Source organism: Halictus rubicundus, unplaced genomic scaffold, assembly GCF_050948215.1.
Source record: "Halictus rubicundus isolate RS-2024b unplaced genomic scaffold, iyHalRubi1_principal scaffold0063, whole genome shotgun sequence".
Classification (NCBI taxonomy): domain Eukaryota; kingdom Metazoa; phylum Arthropoda; class Insecta; order Hymenoptera; family Halictidae; genus Halictus; species Halictus rubicundus.
Genome location: NW_027488604.1, coordinates 24,288 through 30,641, shown reverse-complemented (window position 1 = coordinate 30,641; position 6,354 = coordinate 24,288).

Below are 6,354 nucleotides of genomic sequence, written 5' to 3'. Positions count from 1 at the left end.
CCTATCCTATCCTCTATCCTATCCTATCCTCTATCCTATCCTATCCTCTATCCTATCCTATCCTCTATCCTATCCTATCCTCTATCCTATCCTATCCTATCCTCTATCCTATCCTATCCTCTATAATATCCTCTCCTCTATCCTATCCTACCCTCTTTCCTATCCTATCCTCTATCCTATCCTCTATCCTATCCTATCCTCTATCCTATCCTCTACCCTATCTTATCCTGTATAATATCGTTTACTCTATCATATCCTATCCTCTATCCTATAGTATCATCTATCCTATTCTATCCTCTATCCTATCCTCTATCATATCCAATCCTCTATCGTATCCTCTATCCTATCCTATCCTCTATCCTATCCTATCCTCCATCCTATCCTATCCTCTATCCTATCCTATCCTCTATCCTATCCTACCCTCTTTCCTATCCTATCCTCTATCCTATCCTATCCTCTATCCTATCCTCTATCCTATCCTATGCTCTATCCTATCCTATCCTCTATCCGATCCTCTATCCTATCCTATCCTCTATTATATCCTATCCTCTATCCTATGCTATCCTCTATCCTATCCTATCCTCTATCCTATCCTATCCTCTATCCTATCCTATCCTCTATCCTATCCTATCCTCTATCCTATCCTATCCTCTATCCTATCCTATCCTCTATCCTATCCTATCCTCTATCCTATCCTATCCTCTATCCTATCCCATCCTCTATCCTATCCTCTCCTCTATCCTATCCTACCCTCTTTCCTATCCTATCCTCTATCCTATCCTATCCTCTTTCCTATCCTCTATCCTATCCTCTATCCTATCCTCTATCCTCTCCTATCCTCTATTATATCAAATCCTCTATCCTATCCTATCCCCTATCCTATCCTATCCTCTATCCTATCCTCTATCCTATCCTCTACCCTATCTTATCCTGTATAATATCGTTTACTCTATCCTATCCTATCCTATCCTCTATCCTATCCTATCCTCTATCCTATCCTCTCCTCTATCCTATCCTACCCTCTTTCCAATCCTATCCTCTATCCTATACTATCCTCTATCGGATCCTCTATCCTATCCTATCCTCTATCCTATCCTCTATCCTATCCTCTATCCTATCCTCTATCCTATCCTATCCTCTATCCGATTCTCTATCCTATCCTATCCTCTATACTATCCTATCCTCTATCCTATCCTATCCTCCATCCTATCCTATCCTCTATCCTATCCTCTCCTCTATCCTATCCTACCCTCTTTCCTATCCTATCCTCTATCCTATCCTATCCTCTATCCTATCCTCTATCCTATCCTCTATCCTCTCCTATCCTCTATTATATCCTATCCTCTATCCTATCCTATCCCCTATCCTCTATCCTATCCTCTATCCTATCCTCTATCCTATCCTCTATCCTATCCTCTATCCTATCCTATCCTCTATCCTATCCTCTACCCTATCTTATCCTGTATAATATCGTTTACTCTATCATATCCTATCCTCTATCCTATAGTATCATCTATCCTATTCTATCCTCTATCCTATCCTCTATCATGTCCAATCCTCTATCGTATCCTCTATCCTATCCTATCCTCTATCCTATCCTATCCTCCATCCTATCCTATCCTATCCTCTATCCGATCCTCTATCCTATCCTATCCTCTATTATATCCTATCCTCTATCCTATCCTATCCTGTATCCTATCCTTTCCTCAATCCTATTATATCCTCAATCCTATTATGTCCTCTATCCCATCCTATCCTCTATCCTATCCTATCCTTTATCCTATTCTATCCTCTATCCTATCCTATCCTCCTTCCTATACTATCCTCTTCCTTATCCTATCCTCTATCCTATCCTCTACCCTATCCTATCCTCTATCCTATCCTATCCTCTATCCTATCGTACCCTCTTTCCTATCCTATCCTCTAGCCTATCCTATCCTCTATCCTATCCTATCCTCCATCCTATCCTATCCTCTATAAGATCCTCTATCCTATCATATCCTCTATCCTATCCTCTATCCTATCCTCTATCCTATCCTCTATCCTATCCTCTATCCTATCCTGTCCTCTATCCTATCCTATCCTCTATCCTATCCTATCCTCTATCCTATCCTATCCTCTATCCTATCCTATCCTCTATACTATCCTATCCTCTATCCTATCCTATCCTCTATCCTATCCTATCCTCTATCCTATCCTATCCTCCATCCTATCCTATCCTCTATCATATCCAATCCTCTATCGTATCCTCTATCCTATCCTATCCTCTATCCTATCCTCTATCCTATCCTATCCTCTATCCTATCCCATCCTCTATCGGATAATATCATCTATCCTGTCCTATCCTCTATCCTATCCTATCCTCTATCCTATCCTATCCTCTTTCCTATCCTATCCTCTATCCTATCCTATCCTCTATCCTATCCTATCATCTATCCTATCCTATCCTCTATCCCATCCTATCCTCTATCCTATCCTATCCTCTATCCCATCCTATCCTCTATCCTATCCTATCCTCTATCCTATCCTATCCTCTATCCTATCCTATCCTCAATCCGATCCCCTATCCTATCCTATCCCCTATCCTATCCTATCCTCTATCCTATCCTCTATCCTACCCTCTATCCGATCCTCTATCCTATTATATCCTCTATCCTATCCTCTACCCTATCCTCTATCCTATCCTATCCTCTATCCTATCCTATCCTCTATCCTATCCTATCCTCTATTCTATCCTATCCTCAATCCTATCCTATCCTCTATCCTATTCTATCCTCAATCCTATCCTATCCTCTATCCCATCCTACCCTCTATCCCATCCTATCCTCTATCCCATCCTACCCTCTATCCCATCCTATCCTCTATCCTATACTAGCCTCTACCATATCCTATCCTCTATCCTATCCAATTACCTATCCGATCCTCTATCCTATCCTATCCTCTATCAGATCCTCTATCCTATCCTCTATCAGATCCTCTATCCTATCCTATCATCTATACTATCCTCTATCGTATCCTATCCTATCCTCTATCCTATCATATCCTCTACCCTATCCTATCCTCTATCCAATCCTATCCTCTATCCTATCCTACCCTCTTTCCTATCCTATCCCCTATCCTATCCTGTCCTCTATCCTATCCTATCCTCTATCCTATCCTATCGTCTATCCTATCCTCTCCTCTATCCTATCCTACCCTCTTTCCAATCCTATCCTCTATCCTATGCTATCCTCTATCCTATCCTATCCTCTATCCTATCCTATCCTCTATCCTATCCTATCCTCTATCCTATCCTATCCTCTTTCCTATCCTATCCTCTATCCTATCCTGTCCTCTATCCTATCCTATCCTCTATCCTATCCTATCGTCTATCCTATCCTATCCTCTATCCTCTCCTATCCTCTATCCTATCCTATCCTCTATGCTATCCTATCCTCTATCCTATCCTATCCTCTATCCTATCCTATCCTCTTTCCTATCCTACCCTCTTTCCTATCCTATCCTCTATCCTATCCTATCCTCTATCATATCGTATCCTCTATCCTATCCTATCCTCTATCCGATCCTCTATCCTATCCTATTCTCTATTATATCCTATCCTCTATCCTATCCTATCCTCTATCCTATCCTATCCTCTTTCCTATCCTATCCTCTATCCTATCCTATCCTCTATCCTATCCTATCCTCTATCAAATCCTATCCTCTATCCTATCCTCTATCCTATCCTATCCTCTATCCTATCCTCTACCCTATCTTATCCTGTATAATATCGTTTACTCTATCATATCCTATCCTCTATCCTATAGTATCATCTATCCTATTCTATCCTCTATCCTATCCTCTATCATGTCCAATCCTCTATCGTATCCTCTATCCTATCCTATCCTCTATCCTATCCTATCCTCCATCCTATCCTATCCTATCCTCTATCCGATCCTCTATCCTATCCTATCCTCTATTATATCCTATCCTCTATCCTATCCTATCCTGTATCCTATCCTTTCCTCAATCCTATTATATCCTCAATCCTATTATGTCCTCTATCCCATCCTATCCTCTATCCTATCCTATCCTTTATCCTATTCTATCCTCTATCCTATCCTATCCTCCTTCCTATACTATCCTCTTCCTTATCCTATCCTCTATCCTATCCTCTACCCTATCCTATCCTCTATCCTATCCTATCCTCTATCCTATCGTACCCTCTTTCCTATCCTATCCTCTAGCCTATCCTATCCTCTATCCTATCCTATCCTCCATCCTATCCTATCCTCTATAAGATCCTCTATCCTATCATATCCTCTATCCTATCCTCTATCCTATCCTCTATCCTATCCTCTATCCTATCCTCTATCCTATCCTGTCCTCTATCCTATCCTATCCTCTATCCTATCCTATCCTCTATCCTATCCTATCCTCTATCCTATCCTATCCTCTATACTATCCTATCCTCTATCCTATCCTATCCTCTATCCTATCCTATCCTCTATCCTATCCTATCCTCCATCCTATCCTATCCTCTATCATATCCAATCCTCTATCGTATCCTCTATCCTATCCTATCCTCTATCCTATCCTCTATACTATCCTATCCTCTATCCTATCCCATCCTCTATCGGATAATATCATCTATCCTGTCCTATCCTCTATCCTATCCTATTCTCTATCCTATCCTATCCTCTATCCCATCCTATCCTATCGTATCCTATCCTCTATCCTAGCCTATCCTCTATCCGATCCTCTATCCTATCCTATGCTCTATTATAACCTATCCTCTATCCTATCCTATCCTATCCTCTATCCTATCCTATCCTCTATCCTATCCTATCCTCTTTCCTATCCTATCCTCTATCCTATCCTATCCTCTATCCTATCCTATCATCTATCCTATCCTATCCTCTATCCCATCCTATCCTCTATACTATCCTATCCTCTATCCCATCCTATCCTCTATCCTATCCTATCCTCTATCCTATCCTATCCTCTATCCTATCCTATCCTCAATCCGATCCCCTATCCTATCCTATCCCCTATCCTATCCTATCCTCTATCCTATCCTCTATCCTACCCTCTATCCGATCCTCTATCCTATTATATCCTCTATCCTATCCTCTACCCTATCCTCTATCCTATCCTATCCTCTATCCTATCCTATCCTCTATCCTATCCTATCCTCTATTCTATCCTATCCTCAATCCTATCCTATCCTCTATCCTATTCTATCCTCAATCCTATCCTATCCTCTATCCCATCCTACCCTCTATCCCATCCTATCCTCTATCCCATCCTACCCTCTATCCCATCCTATCCTCTATCCTATACTAGCCTCTACCTTATCCTATCCTCTATCCTATCCAATTACCTATCCGATCCTCTATCCTATCCTATCCTCTATCAGATCCTCTATCCTATCCTCTATCAGATCCTCTATCCTATCCTATCATCTATACTATCCTCTATCGTATCCTATCCTATCCTCTATCCTATCATATCCTCTACCCTATCCTATCCTCTATCCAATCCTATCCTCTATCCTATCCTACCCTCTTTCCTATCCTATCCCCTATCCTATCCTGTCCTCTATCCTATCCTATCCTCTATCCTATCCTATCGTCTATCCTATCCTCTCCTCTATCCTATCCTACCCTCTTTCCAATCCTATCCTCTATCCTATGCTATCCTCTATCCTATCCTATCCTCTATCCTATCCTATCCTCTATCCTATCCTATCCTCTATCCTATCCTATCCTCTTTCCTATCCTATCCTCTATCCTATCCTGTCCTCTATCCTATCCTATCCTCTATCCTATCCTATCGTCTATCCTATCCTATCCTCTATCCTCTCCTATCCTCTATCCTATCCTATCCTCTATGCTATCCTATCCTCTATCCTATCCTATCCTCTATCCTATCCTATCCTCTTTCCTATCCTACCCTCTTTCCTATCCTATCCTCTATCCTATCCTATCCTCTATCATATCGTATCCTCTATCCTATCCTATCCTCTATCCGATCCTCTATCCTATCCTATTCTCTATTATATCCTATCCTCTATCCTATCCTATCCTCTATCCTATCCTATCCTCTTTCCTATCCTATCCTCTATCCTATCCTATCCTCTATCCTATCCTATCCTCTATCAAATCCTATCCTCTATCCTATCCTATCCTCTATCCTATCCTATCCTCTATCCTATATTATCATCTATCCTATTCTATCCTCTATCCTATCCTCTATCATATCCAATCCTCTATCGTATCCTCTATCCTATCCTATCCTCTATCCTATCCTCTATCCTATCCTGTCCTCTATCCTATCCTATCCTCTATCCTATCCTATCGTCTATCCTATCCT